Source organism: Eubalaena glacialis, chromosome 16, assembly GCF_028564815.1.
Source record: "Eubalaena glacialis isolate mEubGla1 chromosome 16, mEubGla1.1.hap2.+ XY, whole genome shotgun sequence".
Lineage (NCBI taxonomy): Eukaryota > Metazoa > Chordata > Mammalia > Artiodactyla > Balaenidae > Eubalaena > Eubalaena glacialis.
In genome coordinates this window covers 62030300-62041716 of record NC_083731.1, presented here as the reverse complement: position 1 = coordinate 62041716, position 11417 = coordinate 62030300, and the positions used below count along the sequence as shown (strand labels likewise).

Here is an 11417-nt window from a genome sequence, read left to right as displayed (position 1 = left end):
GTGATTGTTATGACACTTTACAGCTGTAGCATATCCTCAGAGACATATTGTTTCATGTTAACTTTGAGCTGCCCTTGTCTATTATCCTAGCCTAATGAGTGAGAGAGCCAATTATAACTTTCTCAGTATGTGCTATTTTTAATTTTCTCGTTACTGATTTGTTACATATCAAGATCTCTTTATTTGCCATTTTCTCAGTCTTGAATGATCTTGCCTCGCATATTCACATGTGTCATCACCCTTTACTAGTGTCAAATTTCATTGTCAGTGCTGTCTTCTCATCCTATCTAAAATTTCAACTTTCCCTGGAAACTTATCTTCTTCTCTGCATAACTTTTCTTCTTAGTCCTTATCACTATTCATTTACCTATTACAGGAAGTAGCCTCTAAAATGGCCCCCAAAGAGCCCCACCTCCTTGCACTCATCCCCCCGTGTAATCGCCTCTCCTTTAAATGTGGGCGGGACTTATTGACTCATTTCTAACAAAGAAAATATAACATAATAAATGGGATGCGGCTTCTTAGGTTGTTTCCCCCAAAATGGTGGCTTCCACCTCTTTCTTTGAGGGAAGCAACTGCTATTTTGTGAGTCACCCAATGATCAGGCTCATATGGCAAGGAATAATGTTTCCAACCAACAGCCAATAATCATGTGAGGGAGCTTACTAGTGGATATTCTGACTTTGGCTAGGAATGAGATGTTGATAACAAGTTTATGAGAGATCCTGAGTCAGAAGCATCCTGAATAGCTGCACCTGAATTTGTGACCCACAGAAATTGTGTGATAGTAAATGTTTTAAGTTACTTTCTTTTGGCATAATTATGCAGATAACTGTTACACTTATTTAGCTAAATTATCACTTGACCAACTAGAATGTATCCTCACTCAATGAGGCAGTGATTTTTATCTTTTTCCACTGTTTTTCCTTGTTGCTTAGAACTGGGAATGGCACTATCATTGTATATTAATATATACACATAAGGTGTCCCAAATTTGGTATCCTGATAAGGAAATAGAATATGCAGTCAATATATCAAGTTTATAATTTATATGAGTCACTTTTCTGATGACATACGGATTTATTTTCCAAAGAAAATCTGATTGGCAGTGGGTACAGAGAAAAGAGTGGTCTGGAAATTAGCATGTCCTTTTGACACACATGAGCCACATTAAAGATGGTGGATAATATTTTGCTTTTTATCTAAATGAGGATATAAACAGCATAAGAGTTCCTCAGCTCTACATCAATTTTTCTTCGATTCTCTGAGGTTACTTAAAAAGAACAAGACTTAAATTTTGTAGTACCAACTTGCTGATACATATAACAATTTAATAAGTATACAGTCCTGAGGAACCACAGACAGTTTCCACTGGCTACTAAATTCTGGCTCTACACGCCAATGCCAAACAAAGTGGTTTCATAAGTTGATATGTACTATAAAAATAGCATGTATTTTTGAAATTATAATAATTTTCCCCATTCCAGTTCTGGTCACTCAAGTTCTTTCTTTAATCAAGTTTCTGTATGTGTAGAGGATAATTTCCAGGACCTCCTCTCTATAGAATTAGTCAATTTTACTATCCGTGTCCCAATATATATGCTATCTTAAAAACTCTAGCTTCATTAAAGTCTTAATAATTTACATATTCTTGGGTGTAAGTTCATTGGGAAAAGTTTGTTGACTATGCCTCACAAAATTGTGAATTTCATTGAAATGAATCTAGAGATCAAATTGGAAAGAAAAAAAACAGTCCTTAAAATGTTGAGTCCATCCTTATATAAACTTCTTGCACATATTTAATTTATTTATAGACACTATATTTTCGTTATTGGTATCACTTTTTTTAAATATATTTTTCATTCTCTATTGGTAGTGAATAAATTTGAAAATGACACTAATGTCCTTTATAAAAACAAATCTTTAGTTTTGATGTAACTAAATCTATCATTTTTTGCCTTGTCATTTGTTCTGTAAAGGTTTTATGCAAGAAGTTTCTTTTCTGCCTCTAGGACACAATAAAGTTTTTTTTAATTTCCTTTATTAACTTTACAGTTTAATCTTCAAAATTAAATATTCAGTCCATCTAAGTTCCATCCTTGTGTGTCACGTTTGATTAAATTTCTTTTTCTCTATACAGAGAGCTAGGTTTCCTGATGCAATCTACTGAAATTCTCCATCTTTTTTCAATGATTTATGATAACACTTTATTGTATTTGAGAAGACCATCTATAAATGGTCTGTTTTCAGCTCTCTGTTCTTTCAATTGGTTTATCAGTGTGTTCTTATACATGCGAAATTTTAAAACATATGAGGTGCTATAGTATATTATAGTAAGTCTTTGTCTTCTTTTTTAAAAATTTACTGGGTTCTTTGTGCATTCTTATACTTCTCTATATATTTTTGAGCAATTTTCAGGTTTCTCAAAAATAAAATTTTCTGAAGTCAGGATTGCATAAAATTTGCATGAATTTAAAAGTTAGAGGACAGTATTGAATATGTCTAATAGAAAAAAAAATATCTAGAATATACAAAAAAATTCTTCAAATTAACAGCAAAGGTACTGAAACTGTAATAGAAAGTGTATAAAGAGTGTATATAGGCACTTTACAGAATAAGAAACCCAAAGAGAGAATAAGCATATGAAGCAGTGCTCAAAATCTTTGGCATTTAAAAATGCTGATTAAAGGAAATTTGGGATATCATTTTATACCTTAATCACTGTCAAATTAGAATACTTTATAATTCCAAGTGTAGATGGGGTTGTGTGAAATTGTAAGATCCCCTTGGTCTTGGGAATATCTTTGAAACTCTTCAAGAAATTCAAATATAATATTTTGTGCTCAGAACAAAGTAAGTGTTCAATACACTGTGTTTATAACTGCATTAGATAATCAAGCTCAAGAAAAATTATATCATATGCGGATGTGTCAACTTGAACAATAACACAACTCTTAACTTATCTCGCTCAATAAGAGTAATAAGGTATGCAAATATCTTAGATTTCCTAAAACCCATATTAAGATAAATTATTGATGCATACCTCATACAGATAAAAGGGTATATACGCATTAACTTTTTATAGACATAAACAATTTGAAGCAAGGGCACAATGCATAAATAGTACATATGAGATCTATTGCAATGTTTTCTATAACCATTGAGGGAAACAGCACCAAGAAAAAAACACAGATTTAAATCTCTTAACTATGGTACTTTTTTTTTTTCTTTTCTTGCCTCTGATATTTTCTCTTTGTTAGTTATTTATTAACTTTACACATTTCAGTATCATTTAAAACTAATTTTACACTTCACGGTACATTATTTTTGTATATGCAGCAACAAAACCCTAAATTCACTTATTTTAAAGTACCAAAAACAGTATCTTCTTTCTTCAACATGATAGACATTCATGTCATTATGTAGTGTGCAAGAGGCAGCAAGGAAATGAATATCAAAGTACAGATCAGAGTAATCTTGACTACAGAGAGAAAAAATGGACATGACAAGAAGACAACAGCTCAAACAGAGGGAGGGAACTATGTAAAAATCAAAGCAGTAATGAATTTCACTGGATACAATCAACCCTTGTTATCAGTAGATGAATTGAAATCTCTGTTTTTCTTTAGGAATAAGATGAGAAAATGAAAATGACAAGAGACAAATGAAACTTAGGTAGTATAGGGAAAAAGAACTACCCTGCAGTTTCTTGTGATGAATTCCATTTTATTTCAATGAATTTATTCATGTGTTTTCAGTGAATTGTTTAATTTCCTAAAATTCTATACATTTACTGTGCTACCAAACTCCACAAATAATATTTATAATAATTATTTCCCCTAGTGTACAGAATCATTTCAAAGATATTATTTTAGTTATTTCTTAAACTAACTGAAGTAGTTAAGTCAGGCACATGTTATTATCAGCAGACCTGCAATGTATTTAAAAAGGTAAGTTAGAAAGATCTAAATAAAGAACAAAAAACCTAGCTCTTCTTACTACATATGTTGTGTTGCTGTCATGACTACATTCTGATATGATATTATCACAGAATTGATATTAGTCTAGGTAACTGAGCAGACACAAAATAAATCTTATTTAGATTTGCATGTTTAGTAAGAGAACAATGATTATCATACTAAAACTGGTATCTTCTGACAGTTGGTGATGTCCTGTGAGGCAGTTCAAAAGAAAAGACAATCCTGTGTGTTTAATAAACATATATTTGGCTTTAGAACAGTTCTAGAATTATGTTATTATTTGTAAGACAAACAAAAATTAAAAGATGATATAACATGTCAAACATCATTTCTGTAAATACAGAATTAAAAGATTTTGGCTCTTCAGCAAAATGAAAAAGAAAAATGAAGTTGGTGAGAGCACAGTTCTAGCAAAATGGCAAGAGATTCAGAAATAAATTTTGAACATACCAGCAGATTAAAAGGCAAAACAATTTCTATATAAACAAGAAATATATTTTTAGGAATGACTCTGTGAGATTAAAAAAAAGTCCTACCATGGCTTTTATTACAGATGATCTATTACTTTTTCAATATATTCCATATGTAAATCACTGCTATATTTGTTATTGAGCTTTAAAATGGTAAAAAACAAATAATGATACCAGGTTATATTCTTATCCTTCTAATTAATTTTCAATTTTCCCTTATAAGAGTAAGGAGAATGGAGAAAAATGATGCAATATAATGGAACTTCTATAAATTAACTGTATTTTTTGTACCCTTATTTTGCATATATATATATATATATATATATATATATATATATATATTTTTTTTTTTTTGCTATTTTAACAATTTTTAAACATAAATTTTGTTTACCTTAATTACATTCACTACTTTGTGCAACCATCACCACTATCTATTTCCAAAATTTTTTATTACTTTAACAAAAACTCTGGAGCATATGAACAATAAAAAATAGAAAAAAATAGAGAACACTTCACAAATGTACATGTTATTCTTGCACAGAGACCATGCTAAGCTTCTTTGCATCATTGCATTTTTTGTGTATGGGCTGCTGAAGCAAACATTGGAGTGTTTTTCTCTCAAAGTAATTCCCATTTAGAGCTTCAGGAAATCTACCAAATGGAATGATGGCATTCCTTTGAATTAATACTAGGAAGAATTTGTATTTTGTGTTTGAGCCCTGCCTCCTGTCTCCTTGATGGTCAACCTCACAAAGCTGTTTCTTTCCTCAGAAAGCCAGTACCATAATACTGGCTTCTATTCCAGTCAGACAGCATGAGCCCTTGATCTGTAACAACAGTAACAAATTTACTGAATACAAATTAATATGCATTAGTTAGGTGCATTTTGTTTTTTGACCACAGAGAGAGAGAGAGAGAGAGAGAGAGAGAGAGAGAGAGAGAGAGAGAGATCTTCATCATTGGCTTATGAAAAAACTGTTTTTAATTTAATGATTTTTTTACTTTTTTCTACACAAACCATTCAGTTTCTTCCATTCTCTTTCATTACAATAGGAAACCATAATTGTAATATACATATATATTATAAATATATGTATAATTTATTTATATATATAAGTATATATAATTTTTATGTTCCTAAAGTATTGTTTGAATATTTTTATGTCTCATTTTGCTTCATTTTTCACTCAGCATTAGTTTCTTAAAGTTGATATATGTTGATATATGTATGTGGAATATATGTGATATAATTTATCCACTTTTCAAGTGATGGGTATCTAAGCTGCTTTTGCTGTTGAAAAATATATATACACACGTGTGTGTGTGTGAGTATAAAAAAAACTGACATATACACATATATGTATATATATATACATATAATAAACTTCTCTATATATTAAATATATATAGTTAAAAATTTTTAAAAATGCTAAAACTATATTTGAGGAAATTTGCTTAAAAGCTACACAGAAAGATAAAAATGGAAAATATAAGTAATGTGATTCATAGGTCCAAAAACCTAATAGGAGGCTCTAGAAAAGAAAACAGAAAATATTGGGAAGAAAAAATGTTAAAGAAATAATAGAAAAAAGGTTTAGAGATGAAAACCACATATTTATATTTAAAGGTTATACTGAATGATTAAAATGTAAAAAAAAAAAAAAACCCAACCCAGGAAGAGCTCTTGAAATTTTAAATATTAAGAAAAAAGAAATCTTATGGGAAAAGAATCTTAAAAAGAGTGGATATATGTATATATATAACTGATTCACTTTGCTGTACAGAAGAAACTAAAACAACATTGTAAATCAATGATACTCCAATAAAATTTTTTTAAAAAAATGAATAAAGAGATCTTAAAAGTTCATTGAATGTTGTAAAAACAAAGTCATTTGCAAAAGAAAAGAAGTGGATTTAAATCAGACTTTCTTTTGGTAAAGGCAGTTTCCTTGTGCATGTAGTCTTTTGGCCCCCAGTGGGCCACTTAAGACTGGGCCTTGTGCTTGCAACACTTTCTTATCAAGAGATAAAGAACTCACACCGCCTGGGCTGAGTTTATGACTTCAGGTGGGAATATTTTACCCTGTTTCAGGCTAAAGGAATACTCTTTTGTCTTTGCTTGAAGAGTGTACTATGGATGGCCCCTGACCAACCCCACTGTTATATCTCTTCTCAGCAGGGAGAGCTCATGTAGACAAATTGCCCTGTGTTGGCCTCCAAGAGAGGCTGTGAATGAATACATTCATTTATTTTTCTTATCAGGGCCCTGCTTTTCAGTCTTATCCTCTGCCCATACTCATCCCCTGGAAAACCACCTTTCCTTAAAACCAATCTTATATCTATTAAGCTATTTTCAAGTGACCAGGTGTAACACCTCCAACCCCCTAGAATCCTGAGCAACATTAAACTTCTCTCCACTCCATTTTAGCAATATAGTCACCAAGACACTTGCAAGGATCTTAACTTGTTCCATTTGTGAAATTTGAATTGTGGAACTGTACTTTCTGACTAAACCCCCATATCGGTGGCATCACCCTACTTCACAGTATACTGGAAATTGAATGGGCTTTGAAGTTTAAATATGAGTTTTACTCTCACTGAGTGAGTTTCTGAATAAAATTTAAACTTTGAGCATCATTTTTCTCTTATTTAAAATGAAAAAATAATGCTGTTAATCCCACAGAGGTTTTTTCAAATATATGTTTAAATATATCTTTGATTATAGTATATTAATTTTCATTATTGCAGAAAGCAGTTGATTAGATGTTTCTGTACTTTGAAAAAAGAGTCAACAAGATGGAAATACTACTTTTGGCTCTACACACCAGGTATATCTATATATTAAGTCATATTTATGTCCTTCATTTCTATCGCAGAGAAAGAGAAGAATTCTCCCATTTTATATCTCATTAAATGTTTTTTTAATTTCTTTTTGCTTATAAGGGACTAGAGTCAAGATAATCATTTCTTTCTTTTGCGTTTTTATTCCCTCACCAGTTTGTGAGATAAGGAGAAGAATAAGGTTAATAATCAATTAGAATCAAGGAGGGTGTGAATGGAAGATTTTCAATCCTTGTGGACAAAAAGGACCCATGTGATAGATAATTATTGTGACCCTACAGAGGTAGTTATGTTTTGACATTTTCTTACATCTGATTTTTAAAAAGGTAAATAACTTGTCGACACAAAAAACAGCTAGCAATTTTTTTCTGAGGCTAATTTCATAATTATTAAAATTATTATTTGAAGAAAGAAGTTAATAAAACCATGCATGTAACAATTGAAGTTTTTGTCACCAAAATGCGAGTAACTTTATGTGCCATTTTACCTTAATTGTCAGAAGAGAAGGAGAACACAGAAAATAAATTAGTGGCTTTATATTTTGGGAGGAAGTCAAGTAGCTTCATTACAAGATGACCATAAGAAATTTTACATGATCAATATGGAAAGTGAATGTGAAATTTGGTAACAAATTTGCATTGCTTGCATCTTTAAAGTTTTTAATAATGTAATTAATGCCAACATCAATCCATAGATTAATCTAAAATACTTATTTTTTGGTAAATATTAGTAATTATTTTTACTCCATTTAAAAAATGAGCTCATTCTCAAGACTGTTGGACTTTGCAATATAGCTTTAAACAAAGCAACAGATGATTTCTGGTGCTTTAGCTGGAAATTTGTCTCTAAATGTGTCCTCCACTTCTACAACACACAATTTTCCAATATGTTCTTCAGCTACTAAAGCTGAATATAGAAAGACAACAGATTTTCATTTTATATTGTCACATTTGATTCAAGTCTTAACTGAAACTGAAATACACATCAATAATTATTGTTTTTCCTATTTAAAAGTAAGCAGAATTCAAAAGACTTTTTCTTTCTTCTGTCTTTCTTTTTTTTTTCTTTGTATTAAAAGTTTCAGTGTTTTCTCGGACAATGTTTGTGTGCCACCAGTGCAGCACTTTGTTTTATTGGCAAGAAACAGGTAACATTACCTGGAATACGTAGAACAAAGGATTGGTGAAAGTGCCTAATAAAATAAGTTTAACCAATATTTGCAAAGACATCCAAAATGATTTAGAATCCTTGTCTTGCATTAATAGTTCAGACAAACCAAGCGCAAATCAGAAACAATCAAATCGGTATACTGGGGAATATAGGGATAGTTGCTGCAACCACAAGTATGTGTAAAATATGTATTTTTTGGTGTTATAAGCCTTTATAAGCCTCAATTAAAATTATTTTTAAAGAGTTACTTAAGATTGTCCTGTTTCACATAATTTAAAATTGTTGAAAATTTATCATATGCTGAATATCACATGAGGCTCTTGATAAACATTATTATTCTAATTTATTTGAAATTAAGCATGATTTCTATAGTAACATACATGAATTTAATTAGGAATTGAATAATGATTATGTTATGTCACTAGTAGATTAAGATTTATTTTACTGCAATTCTGAGGAAAATAATAAATAAAGGTCAATCAACCATTGATGAGATAAAACTTTATGCCATATAAAACCCAGCCTACATGCAGCTCTCCAGAATGAATGAAATAGGTTGATGGCTGAGTGAAACAGTAAGCAAGGCAGATTCACAATTTAGTAAAGATGCCTTTCTTCCCAGAACACAAGAATCTGAACCTAGGAACCTCACAGCCACCCACATTGGAAAGCAATATTTCTACTGAAATAGAATGAAGAAAAAAATAGTCTTCTTAATGTAGCACTTTTATATAATTTGAGTTAACTGGTTGATTAAATATTTTTACTTTATACTAGCATTTTGTTCTTTTATTTTTTACTATAGACAGAAATACAGTTGGAGAATTTTTGTTTCAAAGTCAATAGAGATGCTTGTTATATTAGCTTCTAGTTTTACTCTAGATTAATAAATATGCCATCGTTCATTATATTTAATTCATTATCATATGTGTGTGTTTGTATAAGCATCAAAATTATTTACCTATAGATATTAGGATTGGAGAAAGTAGTGGTCTTTCCTGTTTTAAGAAAATTCTGGAAGTTCTAATAGTCTCTTTTCAATATGTTTCTGTAGAGAAAATTTGATAAGCTAGTTCTTTATGTAATATACACAATGTTTGCTTAATTTATAGTCACTTCATTTTAAATAAAGACTATTTAGGTTCTCAGTCTCAGTCAATGTTAGGCTATGAAACCCTGATTGTTAGCTTGGCTCAGTGTCCATGGAAACAAATCCCAGATTCCACAATAGCAACAGGATTTAGATGGCACTTTTCCCACAGTGTATCACTTTGGACTAAATAATATTCTGTAACATAACAGAAAAAAGCTAAAGTACCAAACCACTTAAATCCATGTTTAAAAGGATAGAATTCAATTTATGCTGAAAATATAACAGTAACTCATTTCCAAATGACATAAAGAAAGCAGCAGGCATCAGATAAATTTATTGCTATTTGTGTGAATTGTCCAGGAAAAAAAGAGAATTATCCAGTTGAGCATACTGAGACTTATTATCACATACAAATCATAAAACTCAATACAGAAAAGCGGTCAGGATCATATGTCCCCCCAAAAAAAATCTGAAAGGAAGCAAGATGTTTGCCTTCTGTCCAGACCAGTTGAATTTTAAGGGCCTCTTTATTAATTGTTCTTTGTTCTTACACTCACATGAATGCACACACATGTACAGACAATCACTTGCCAATCAAGTCAGATTAAATATGTTAAAATATGACATATTAAAGCTGTCATATTATAATTTCCCTTGTCACAATCTTTCAAGGATCTCTTTTATTAGGTAAAAAAAAAAAAAAAGCTATGTCACTAGAAGTCTTCAAAGTTCAGACTCACTTTTATTTTGTTTTATTTTTCATAATTATTGACTATTTATGTGTATGGATCAATAACTTTCTTGAAAGTCTATGTAAAGACAAGCTTAAAATTCAGATACAGTTAACATTGATTGAGTACCAATCATGTCCTGTGGTAGATATTTTAACATATCACCAACTCTCATAACAATCCTACAAAATCAGAATGATGGTTCAGCCATTGAAATCCTAGAAGACAGGAAAAGAAACTAGTCCTTATATCTCCTAAGTTAGATTTTTTTTTTTTTTTTGCCATTTAAAGTCCTTTTGCTTTTTGCTTTCAACCCTGGATTAGATTATTTCATTATTCATAAGAAATCTAACAAAATTTATTCTTAGAAAAAAAATAGAAGAAAATGTCATTTAAATTAGGACAGTGTTCTAGTCTTAAAAGGTTAATGTTTTATGTGAGGTAGTTTTGATTTTGTAGAAATTAAGAATATTACATTATATTTGCTATTTTGTGATTGATGAGTCTGTGGATTGTTTAATATTTCCTATAAACTACTTGACTCAGTTTTATCATTTTCTGCAGTTAGCAGAAAAATGTGTCATATGTACCTAAGGCAAAATTCATTTTTTTTAATCTCTTCAGGTAAAATAATATTTCAGCCTTAATGAGTAACTATTTGAAATACTAATTTATGTGTAAATATAAGCACTCTAATAATGATCTTAAGTAATTACTTAAAGAAGAAATATAAGAAAATATAGAAATGATGAATAAGCATATGGAAAGATCCTCCACATCATACGTCATTAGGGAAATGAAAATTAAAACAATAATAAGATTCCAATATACAACTATTAGAATGGCCAAAATCCAGAACATGGACAATACCAAATGCTGGTGAGGAGATGGAGCAACAGGGACTCTCATTTATTGCTGGTGGGAATGCAAAATGGTACACCCACTTTGGAACCCAACAATCGCATTCCTTGGTATTTACCCAAAGAGTTAGAAACTTATGTTCACATAAAAATCTGCACATGGATGTTCATAGCCATTTATTCATGGTTTCCAAAACTTGGGAGAAACCAAGATGTCCTTCAGTAATGGATACATAAAGTGGTACATCCAGACAATGGAACATTATTCAGCA

At 30.7% G+C, this 11417-nt stretch overlaps 1 non-coding gene across 1 annotated transcript; it reads right to left on the bottom strand.

Annotated features, from left to right (window-relative positions):
* Positions 1-4946: 4946 nt before the first annotated feature.
* On the bottom strand, positions 4947-5051 carry LOC133076711 (U6 spliceosomal RNA). The gene has a single exon (XR_009697599.1). It is a non-coding gene; the product is annotated as a U6 spliceosomal RNA (small nuclear RNA).
* Positions 5052-11417: the final 6366 nt, after the last annotated feature.